This window comes from Danio aesculapii, chromosome 19 (assembly GCF_903798145.1).
Source record: "Danio aesculapii chromosome 19, fDanAes4.1, whole genome shotgun sequence".
Taxonomy (NCBI): domain Eukaryota; kingdom Metazoa; phylum Chordata; class Actinopteri; order Cypriniformes; family Danionidae; genus Danio; species Danio aesculapii.
The window spans coordinates 15548286-15561320 of record NC_079453.1 but is presented as its reverse complement, the minus strand read 5'-3'; positions in this window follow the sequence as shown (position 1 = coordinate 15561320).

The window sequence follows — 13035 nt, the reverse complement described above, 5'->3', positions numbered from 1 at the left end:
TCTGTGGGTTTTTTTTTTATCTTTTATTAGCTACTACAGCAGGAGTGTCCAAACTCGGTCCTGGAGGACCGGTAACCTGCATAGTTTAGCTCCAACTTGCTTCAACACACCAGCCAGGAAGTTTCTAGTATATATAGTAAGGGCTTAATTAGCTGGTTCAATTTTAATGTGTTTGATTGTGGTTGGAGCTAAACTCTTTAGGACACCGGCCCTCCAGGACCGAGTTTAGACACTTCTAACTTACTAGTACATAATGAAAAAGTAGTAAAAATATATATATATATATATATATATATATATATCTATATATATATAATATATATATATATATATATATATATATATATTAGTAGTTTTTTTTTTTTTTTTTTTTCAGACATAGCTACGTAAAATCTGCATAATGGTAATATTTAAAAAAAGTATAAAGAGGGACTATAATTGAAACTAAAACTGAAATAAAAAATAGTTAATAGAATTGAACATAAATAACAAATGAAGAAAGGTCTAAAGGTAGACAATAATTATAAATTTAGTCGACACAGTGGCGTAGTGGTTAGCACTGTCACCTCACAGCAAGAAGGTCACTGGGTCAAGCCCCACCTGGGTCAGTTGGCATTTCTATGTGGAGTTTGTATGTTCTCCCCGTGTTCCCGTGGGTTTCCTCCAGGTGCTCCGGTTTCTCCCACAGTCCAAAGACATGCCCTATAGGTGAATTGAATAAACTACTTTGGTGTAGTGTATGTGTGTGAATATGAGTGTATGGGTGGTTCCCAGTACTGGGTTTCAGCTGGAAGGGCATCCACTGTGTAACTCATATGTTGGATAAGTTGGCTGTGTATTCCACTGTGGTGACCCCTGATGAATATGAGGACTAAGCCGAAGGAAAATGAATGAATGAATAAGTTTAATTACAAACAGCAAATTAAAAAGTAAAGCTTAGACTGTAACACTGAAAAAAATAACAAAACGCATACACAAACACGTATAAAAATGTAAATAATAATTTTAAATTAAAAGTAATATAAATATATATATATAAAATATGAACAGAGATAAATAATGTGACAATCACACTTCTTGAGGCATGAGATTTAAATTTTAAATTTACTTTTGGCTCACGAAGAAACGTGACAACCCACAAAAGCACGACAAAGTCAGCTTGTTCACAAGTGAGTGTTCATGATGATAATCCAAACTGACGGTTTCCTGAAGAGCGGAAGATTTTCAGTGAGACAATAAGAGACAGCTTGAGGGCATTACAGACAGAATTACTAAAACAAATTGAAGACAGGAGGATGCAGAAGGCAGTGTGATTACAGCTGAGGATATAATAAACAGAGAAACATCGACAAGGACAGAGAGAAACCTCGTTAGCTGCAGTGGAAACACGTAATCTACCTCCTCATCCTCCACCGAGACCCTTCTGAACCGCGGGGAGCTGAAGACATGTGCCAGTCACTCTGTGTGCTTCAGCATATGTTCACCATCTCACGGTTTGATGAAGCTGTGCCATATCTGACCTCCTGCATTGCCCCAGCAGACTATAGCTCAGTGATGGTCACTTCTCACAGCATGAACACATGAAACACGCTGACCGCTAGCCTTTCTGTGCTTTTGAAGGTCTCTTTTGTCCTTTTAAGCCATTTGAAAGTTTTTAAAGTCATCGTATCCAAAATGCACTAATTTTTCCACAGCAACGATTAAACACACAAAAGTAATTAATTAATTAATTAATTTTCGTTTCTGCTTAGTCTCTTTATTAATCAGGGGACGCCACAGCTGAATGAACCGCCAACTTATCCAGCATGTTTAATGCATTGTATTCCCTTCCAGCTGCAACCCAACACTGTGAAACACCCATACACACTCTTTCAAACACTGCCAACTTAGCTTATTCAATTCACCTATACCACATGTCTTTGAACTGTAGGGGAAACCGAAGCACCTGAAGGAAACCCACGCAAACAAGGGGAGAACATACAAACTCAAAACAGAAATGCCAAATGGCCCAGCTGGGGCTTAAACCAGCAACCTTCTTGTTGTGAGGTGATCATGCTACCCACTGCGCCACTGTGACGACACAGTGATTTTGATTCCAAAAGTCATTACGTTACTGTGGATTAAAAAGAAAATATAAATTTCTAAAGGATAAATGAATGGTGCAATTGCATGTGAAAAAATATATATAGTAATGCAAATTTTGAGTAAGCTAAACTGCCCCTTTTTACTGTAATGTATACTTACTGTATATTGTAAAATGCAAGTGGAATACTGTTTGAAGCATTACAGAAACTATACAGTATTACAGTCACATGCCTATTGTTAGATTACATACCTGTTCTGTCAACGAAAAGTCTGAATAATTGAGCACACAGTTGTTCTCCCAACATTTGGCTGAACCCTTTGACCAGCCTCTGCCATTGTAAGCTCATGATTGACAACATGGTCTACAAGTGTGGCTCTTATCTTGTCAGGGACATCCACATGTCCTCAGCCTCTTCTGTTTTTCCTCTCAACTCTTCTCACATGCAGCCTCACTCCTCTTCCCCTTTTCTTCTTCTCTCTGGCTATTGACCCCGTCCAATTCCTTGTCCTTCCATTGTTAGACACTGCAACATTGTGTTGTGCTTCAGCTATATATACCTGCTTGTTGATGGTTCATGAGATGCACCTTTGTTAGAGAAAGTCAAGATTCACATGGGAGCAATTTACCAACTCTGGACAGATTTAGAAAATCAGTCTAAAGAAAATGTGTAGGAAAGTGCTTGACGTATTATGACAACTTGTTCAAGCATTTTTCATGACAACATATACTACGAACTACTACCTAAATGTTGTGAGGGTGAGACGATTCAACAAAGATCATAAGAATAAATTTTGATCAACATGACATAAGCAACTGAAAATGTAGGAAACATCAGTGAATTGTACATAATCATTTGCATCAATGTACAAAAGCATTTGCAACTTGTTTAAATAAATGAGATACTGCTTTTTTGATGTGCACATGGGTGAAACAAAGATGTGAATATTGAACATGCAGTTTTGATAATTTCAATTCTGATCTGAAAAATGTACTTATAAATGAGAAATTTTGAACAAGCCAACAAATCAAAAAGTTAGAGAAGAAACCAGTGTTTTTATGTCACAAAATATACTATTGTTTTTAGACAAGATTTTTAAACGTTAAATCTCTAGGTAGAAGATAGATAGTAGATAGATAGATAGATAGATAGTAGATGATAGATAGATAGATAGATAGATAGATAGATAGATAGATAGATAGATAGATAGATAGATGATAGATAGATAGATAGATAGATAGATAGATAGATAGATAGATAGATAGATAGATAGATAGATCTAAAACAAATGTTCATGTACATACAACCTAATTGACATTACCAACAGTGGTGTTCTATTAACAGAATGACCATGTATATTGTCCTCAGCAGAATACAGAGAAACACCTCTCACGTCCATTTTATTTTTTTTTTGTAACTTCTGTAACTTTGAACATTCAATTAAAATAGTTTGAAGCAGAGATGCCCAAAGTAGGGCCCGTTATCCAAAGTTTGCCCGTTGTAACTTTTGATTTGGCCCACCATTCCATCTAAGAGGAGAGTGAGAATGATGGAGAGGGTTGGGGTGATGTCTTTAACACAGAGATTGTGAATGTCTAACTTGACGTAACCTTTTTCGTTAGTTTTATTGCTGAGCTGCAAAAAAAGGCGAACTGAAATTAAATGTTTCAATTAAATGTTATAAACTAATCAGATTTTTAAAAATGTAAATACTGTCACTCCACAAATAGAGGACTATGCAAAAGCAAATCAAATCAAAAAGTAGTGTAATTCTGTTTTAAATGAGATTGGTTTGCTTTTACTGTAATAAGTTCATTATAAAATGTAAACAAATACTGTATTCGTTAATATAAAGCAATATTTTCAAATAATTTTTAAATATTATTAAATAAATTAGGAATTTACCCATGGCAACTACATTTACTTTTGGCCCACTAGTCTCAATCAAGTTAGATTTTTTGGCTCTTTATAAGAAAAAGTTTGGACACCCCTGGTTTAAAGTACAATGAATAAAGTGTTACAGTTGTCTATGTTCATAACATTTCAGACTGTGTGTGGTGTTGAATTTAAGTGGAGTGGGGTTTCGGAAATGCCTGGAGCAAACAGTGATTTTTTTTTTATTTTTTTTTTTACACTCAGATTGTCTGTATTTTCTCTCAGGATTGGAAGGGGAACTGTGAGATTTTGCCTGCAGCCAGGAGCCAGGATTAGGAAATCAGAGTTGCTGTGTTTTCTCTCACGCAATGATTTTTGGACCAGTGATTCTCAATTTTAGTCATGAAGACTCCACATTTTGTTTGGCTGTATCCAAAATCACCCCTATACCCTCATTCACTATTCTCTACGTTAGTCCACTAATATAGGACACTTAAAGGAGTGAATACAAACTAAAGTACATTTGAGTGTGTTTCTGATTGTCATTAATTTGACTTATTCCAAGACAACCGAATTACAACCACCCATGTTGTGCTGAATTTGTCATTCTACATTTGAGAGTCGTCTTTAAGCTGCCATGACCAAAAAGCCTAAACTTTGTCAAATAGTCAAAAACTTTTGCTTTTGCTTAGCTATTAAATACTGTTTGGGTTGGGGTGGAGTCTGTATTCAGTATTACCATGTTTTTTCCTAGGAATAATATTTATTAATAAATATTAATAAAGGCCCTGCTAGCTTGGAATTGAACCAGATTTTGGTAAAACCCCAAACATTATAAATATTCAAAAAAAAAAGTTAATGTTTTATAACAATGGAATGACACAAGAATAACATACTGAACTACTGAAATGTATTTCATACTTTACATAAAAGGCTTTTTTGGTGATGGCAGCTTAAAGACTAAACTCCTGTGACTGATGTCACATGCATTGCTCAGGTGATTTTTCCACAGACTTTAACAGACTGTAAAAATTTTGATGGTTCTGTGTGTCTCGTCTATCAAATCTGAGCTTTATTTTGTATTTTCTAGTGGATTCAAGGCAGGTGATGGTTGGGCCATTCTACAGCTTGATTTTTCTTTCTCTGAAAGCATTTGAGAGTTTTTCTTGGCTGTGTTTTGGATCATTAGCCGCATTTCCACTGTCGGGCCAGTGCGAGCAAGGGCTGGGGCGTGCCAATAGCCCAAGAGCATGAGCAGTGAGGCCGAAATCGTGTCGCGTTTCCATTGTCGGGCTAGTAGCTCGCAGCACGTCATGCAAACCCCGCCCCCAGAACACACCCGAATCAAACATCACACAACCCGCCCAGTTCAGCGGGAATCAGCAGACAGACAAAGCACACCATTGCATCACCACGAAACGATTAAAATGAAGACAACCGAAACAAACAAATGACACATTACTGTACAGCATTACATTATGTCTATATGCATAGGCCTTTGTATTTTCATTCATTAGACTTGTTTACTCGCAGACTGACTGTTGGCATCGCACATCTAGTGGTCTCGCCACTAACGGAGGTATCACCCATCATCTAATATTAAACCACAAAAATTCTCCGGTAATAACTCAAAAAAAAGTATAAAATGTATTTTATAACATCCTCATTTAATAGACGCCATCAAACATTCTGCTCGAATGCTCCTGAGAGGACTAAAACATAGGATTCCAGGGCTATATGACACTTGATAGGTAATTTCCCTTTATTTATGAGAATAATTTAAAGATGTTGCATATTAGGCCTATTCAGTTATCTTAAGTAAAGGAAACCGTTAAGTGTTTGAGGACATATAAGAGCAAGTAATAAAATATAGGCTATAGCCTATATTTGTTGCGCTAAGCAGCTATATTAAAGCTCTACATTTAAATTTTTATTTTTTTATTTTACTGTGTTATATAAAACATAAACACGGGACATAAAACATTTTTTACCTGCAGTTTTTCCCAATCTGTTTGTAAAGCAGCACTGCGCAGGACTGAATGACTTAAAAGAAGGTCATTGTGATGTTTTCACTCACCCTAAAAATGCTCTGTTTGTACGATTTGATTAATATCATCGTATACAAATACTTCATGAATAATATTTCAAAACTTGTTTGTTGTTTTTGTTTTTAGAAAATATCTTTTAGCTATGCCCCATATGGTCCAAAACCTGAAAGGTGGACAAATCTAAAAACTTAAATAATAATAATAATACTACTAATAATAACATTATACACAAGCAAGTTGTCATGAATAAACTAAAAAAAGCCCCCCGAGATATGAAGGCAGTGGTTTTTATATTTATGTAGAAAATAATATTTTTTGTAATTTTTATTCTATTAATTCTTTTATTTTGTAAAGATATTTGTGTATTCCTGTACATCCGGCATGTTTTAAGCAATGAGTAAGCGAGGCGCACAACTAACGCGCTCTGTGCTGGACTTTAGACTGCTGGTCTTACAGCTTCCAGCTAGTCTTTCAGCTGGTCTAATATCGTCGTATCCAAATACTTTATAAATAATATTTCAAAACTGCTTTGTTTATTGTTTTAAGAAAATATCTAAAATCTTTTTTTCAGACAGGCCTTTGTAAAATGAAAGTTTAAATCGCTTGAAATGATTTAATTTATTTGTATTGTATATACCTAAGTTGTTATAGATTTTGTTTGTTTTATATTGGTTTATTTATTTCATGTGATTTTATTATATCCGATATTTGTAATTCTTTAAACGATTTCAACATAGCCTAGGCTATTTTATCTAGATATTGGTTTTCACTGCCTTTCTACAACCTACCTTTCTTCATGTTTTCAATACTTTTGTCCTGTGTCATTACATTTTATTACACATAATGTGATTGTAAACGAATTAGATTAGTTTTCTTTTCATATATGTATTTCTTTGGTTGTTATCCACATCTGGTAAAAATTTCAAGTCAACAGCACCATTCAAAATATGATTTCTGAGACAAATGGTGACATGTTCAATACTTACTTCCCCCACGGCATGTCCTATCTCTCTTCTAAAACTTCTGATTCAGATCAGTTCTTTAGAAGAGAGCTTCATGAACCTGAATCGAGTGTGTCAGATAAAAAAAAAAATTACAAAATATGCAGAATACTGGGTCATCAAACTGAAAATGGAAAATCATTGTTTGGATACTGAGGTTATAATTACTGTTGAGGAGTAAACCTGCTGGTAGTAGAGAAAAATCAAAAAATATACTTACCTTGTCCAACTTTCATCTGTCAGATTTGTTGTCATCAGATATGTGCTTATGTGATAATATGATGCACTTAAATAAAGGTTCATGACATGAACGAGTGCATGAATAAAGCATTGAGTGCAAAAGATCTCCACATTCCATTCAGAGTTACTGTGAAAAGCTCTTGCGCTGCAAAATATGTAATGAGATGAATTGAGTGTTTGGATTATTGTGATCAAGGGCTTAGTCACTTCAATTGAACCCACTGCACAGGTTCACACATAGTTTGCATTTATGGACCATACGGAATTGATGAACATTTGATTCAGTAAGAAAGAATGCAGTTAGCAAGTCAAGGGCTTAGAAAGTTTACTTTAGAAATTAAGCTACAGAGAATAAATAACTGTAGTATATGTCAATGATTTTATCAGAGTAATGTAACTGATTACATTTTATTACTTTTCAAAATCACTGATAAAGAATTTAAATTGTTAATATTAAAAAAACAGTGTTACTGTCACGATGATCTAGCCTGTGCAGATCGCTGAAGAACCACAAATCTGCCACTTTAAAAAAATGACATATCCAGTCATGCACTCCTTAACACGGTTGATTACTTAGACACACCGCTGAGAGTTGTTCATGAACTGATTTGATGAACTTTATAAACAGCACACACACACACACATACACTTCAGTGCTGAGTATTATTTAACTGCTTGTAAACTTTACAACGCATTTTCCTGCCTTGCTATGTTAGGCCCGTACTTTGTTGCATTGTTTATTCCTATCTGCTGCCTGCCCTTTTGACCATCAGCTTGTTTACTGACCACAACTCTGGATTTCCTGTATACATCTGTTTGGCCCTGTGTTGACCGTTACTTGCCTGACCATTCTCTTGTAATAAACCTGCATTTGGATCGCCACTCCTTTGTCACTGTCCCATCGCATGACAAATAACTTTCTTCAGCACTGCTTATAGAAAGACTAAGGCCCAATTCTAATAAAATTTTTCTTACCCCTACCCTACCCCTTCCCCTTGGCCCTTGAAAGTGTGAAGGGGAACGGCTTCAAAATTAACTCTAAGAAATGGGAGACCACTACAGCACCTGCACACGCCATCATATGTCATCGCGAGCTATTACTTCATATAAGACAATGGCGACTGCTGTAGTTATTTCAGTTGCGTTATTTTTTTGGTATTCATCTTCGGGAAATCACTGAGGGCAAATGTAAGTTATCATAACGACCTAATGTGGCAATAAGATCATAACTATACTGTGCATTTACATAGTGTCCATATTCATCTATGTAAACACACAAAACAACATTAACATTAAAGCAGACACTCCCAGCCACTAAGTCACCTTAGAATTATAAGGTTCTATCTGCATTCTAAATGATTTTGAGATATTGAGCTTCAAAGTTTTTGCATTCTATAAAGCAAACAACATGTGTGTAACAGTTCTCTTTCATACATTAACATGACAAAGACCCTAAGGGCTGTCTAAATGTAAATTATCAAAGTTCTCTTACATTTGCAAATTGGAGTAAAATAACCACGGTAAATGCAGATAGAACCTCTAATTCTGAAAAGTCATTTTCCACTTGGAATTCAGATCATTCATTGAAGCATTACTTATCAAGAAATACAATAAAAAATATATAAGTTGGTGTTGTAGCAATATGTTGATGCTTGAAAAAGTTACATTTTTGCTTTCTGTAACATTTATTTCATGTTTTAGGATGAGTATTTTTTATTTTCAAATTAAGCATACAAGGTTGTGCTAAATATTTTTTTCCAGTGCAGCTTTTAATTTCATCTAATTAATATGTTAATATTTATTAAATTTTATGCTTTATAAATTATTGAATTATATGTATTGAATTATATGCCCCATGAAATAAAAAAGTATTTGTCCTTCAAGGCTTAATATTAAATTGAAAGACTTTAAAAGAAGCAGACAATGACCAAATGAGTTTGATAAACACTGAAAAGTGTTTCACTGACTATATGTAAACAAATAAGTATTTTTCACATTTATATATATACATTTTCAAATATTCATTTCTTTTTCAACAATGTAAAATTTAACATTTCATCTCAATCACAGTGGCGCAGTGGGTAGCATGATCGCCTCACAGCAGAAGGTTGCTGCTTTCGAGCCTTGGCTGGGTCAGTTGGCATTACGATGTGTACTAAGTCGAAAAGAAAATGAATGAATGAATCTCAATGTCAAGAAATGCTTCTAAATCATCACATTTACACACATCTCAATTGTGTGTGGTGTGGCATTATTTAGCTGACTCTGATTTGGTGTATTTTGTCTTTTCTCGTTGTTTCCTGCTGTCAATGGCAGCAGTCCGGTGAAATGACAAAGAAAGCTGATCCTGAATGGTCCTCGTGCATGCATTCAAATGCTGATTGGCTCACAGAAAGAACCATATAGACCCAAGCTAGAGTTCAACTTTGTAGATAACCTTTTTTGTTTTTTTTAAATAAAAAGTGTTATAATGTAAACAACTTATAAAAAAACATCTCATAATGTAAAAAAGTTGTCATATAAGAAGAAATGTGAATAACTCAATTTTGACAAATGTCAAGTAGAACCTTATAATTCTAAGGTGACGACTAGACATTACTGACAGGGTATTGAAGTGTCATTGAGTGACTGAATGTTGTGAGACCACTATATAATAATTATTATTATTATTAGAGTTATTATAGCATTATTGATGGCGAAATTTAGCGGTTTTTATTTTAGCATTTTTTTAAGGATAACGGTAAAACACGAACGTGGTTATGAATTTATTAAAACATATGCTTGTTTGTTGTAAAAAAACATCATAATAATGACAAAAATTCTGAGAAATTTTCTTGTTCCTTGGTTTCGAGTGTGGTCCTGAAATATCTCAGATCGAAGGGGTATCTACCCCTTCCCCTTAGCCCTACGCCTTCAAGCTAAAGAGAATTTGGACACCCCTACCCCATCACATGAACGCACAAAACCAGGGGTAGGGGTAAGGGGAAGGGCTAGGGGGTAGAATTGGGATTGGGCCTAATTATGGAACTTTATCACTCAAATTTTATTTTTGAATTGTTTATTATTATATAATTTACTTTTTAAAACACATACACCGTAAAATCAGACTTTAACATTTAGGTTTACTTTAAAAATGTATTGAGATTAAAGGCATATATTTGGGGAGTGCTAAGATAATAATTGATATCCATGATGTCAAGTTAGCCTACTTAAAACATAAAACATGCAATAAATGTAGTTATTTAATAAAAAGTAGCTATGGTTTCACATTTGAATAAAAAATATAGCATTATTTTATTTAGGCCTATTTATTATTTATTTGTTTATTGGCCAAACAAAGACATATTCTAAAATAAAGACACACACAAAAAAATTCATATGAATTAAACATCTATTCACGTAAAAATAGCACTCCTAAAATCAGTTGGTTCTAAATATATTTATTTCCTCTGTTGAAGGCATAGGACCAAAAACTTGGTCCAATCAAAATGTTCGGTCCGAACATTACAAAAGGCTGTCCTACCTGCCTGTCAAGATGTGGATTTGCACTTCTTAGCACTTTGTTTGCTCAGACAGCTCATGTCATCAGCACTCCCACCATGCAGACTGACAGGGCATGTGTATAAATCTGAAATGGCTCTTCCACAAATGCTAGCAGAAGCTCTGGGAGCTTTTCTGTACACTGCATTTATTTCAGAGTTGAATATTCTCCAAACTGCCAGCACATTTTTAAAAAAATCATCATGTGGTGGTATCATTGAAAACAACAAAAAAAATAAAAAATGTGTGCGGCATCGGGATACAAATACTTTGGTGGGCACGCGTCGTTATTATGTAGCTAGAATAATATGATGTGCTTTGAACTGTAATGTTATCTCACTGGTGAATGAGACATGAGGTAATTCTGCCTGTACATATTCATGTGTTTTGGAGGAGGCAAGATTGTGATTATCCAGGTCAGGCAGGATCTTTGGCTTTAGCAACCACTAGCCTCTCTGAAATCACCTACCTACTACCTTTAATCAAACATATTCTAGGCTTTTTGGAGAAAATATTCAGAAGTTGCCTTCTTAGTAATGTTTTTCTTACTTTTCTTCCAGTAAACTGTAACAAATTATAATTATATTTTATTATGTAAATAATTATGTAAAAGTGGGCACAACAATGAACTGGAACAACAGTGCTAAAACTTTGAGGTGTGCTAAAAATGCTAAAGCTAAACTAGGTTTTCTATCAGGTGCAGGGCTGGACACCCCACGTGTTGATGTTAATTATTAATCATCCAATAATCTGCTTCTATAGCTTTCTTATAGAGATTAAAATAGCAAAAAATTAATTAGCTTGTTGCCTTAGCATTTTTGGAAGTTAGTAAATAACGTAAGTTTAGTTTGCATAGAGGAGTTAGCCAACATGGGATAACAATTGATTATTAGTTAAGACAATAGTTATAATGGACAACTACTTTGCAACTTCGGGCAGCATGGTGGCGCAGTGGGTAGCACTGTTACCTCACAGCAAGAAGGTTGCTGGTTCGAGCCTCGGCTGGGTCAGTTGTCATTTCTGTGTGGAGTTTGCATGCTCCTCCAGGTGCTTTGATTTCTCCCAGAGTCCAAGACATGCGCTAGAGATAAATGGGTAAGCTAAAATTGTTCGTAGCGTATGTGTGTAAATGGGAGTGTATGGGTGTTTGCCAGTGATGAGTTGCAGGTGGAAGGGCATCCGCTGCATAAAACATATGCTGGATAAGTTGGCGGTTCATTCTGCTGTGGCGGCCCCAGATTAATAAAGGGACTAAGACAAAAAAGAAAATGAATGAGTAAACTTTGCAAATCAGGATGACTATGTTTAAAGTATACAAGTATGGATTTATGATCAGTATGCATTCATTAAATTCTGCTGTATTGATGCAAAAACATAAATCTTTGGGAAGAAGTTGTTTTGGATATTAAAACAAATCAATGCATACTTAATTCAAAGCAGACAATTCTTGACTATAAAACAATTGTTTCAAATACATTACATTTTTATTTGAGTTTGTTAAAAGAGCTCATTCTAAACAAGATCAGTCTAAACTACATTTTCCACACAGATGTGTCACATCACGCAGTGTTGGCATTTCCTGGCAATACAATGCTATATCAATATTTGCTTAATATTTTTTTTGTTTACATATGTATATACACATATATAATTATTATTACTATTCTTATTTTAATATATATATATATATATATATATATATTATATATATATATATATATATATATATATATATATATATATATATGTTTTTGGGTTTTTTTTGCTGTCCCAAAACTGGTATATTATATTTTACAGGTACACTCATTTGTGTATTATTTTAATCTGGGGTTTGAGGCTTATTATATTCCCAGCTCGTTCCTTGACTCCTTGCGTATACCTGACAGTGAAGCTGCTTCAGTTAGAGCAGAGCCTCAGCAGGTAGCAACCTCTCAATTAGATTATATATAGCGGGAATGCAGTGAAATAGTTTGAGAAATTTATCACACAATGTTTGTTTTTCTCTGGAGGAATTGTCTACAGTATACACATCTCTCTGCTGCAGCAGGTGGGTAACTGGCCGAGTAGCAATATTAAATCACAAAATCACTGATTTGTTTTTGTTTTTCACATTGGGAAATCTGAGCTTCCCAACAAAGAATTGCATAAATCTGTGTTTTTGAACACATGTCAGCATTTTTGAGTCTGATTTAGAAGAATGAAGCGGGGGCTGTTGGGGGGGTTTTTTTTAACCTTCCTGTCATGTTT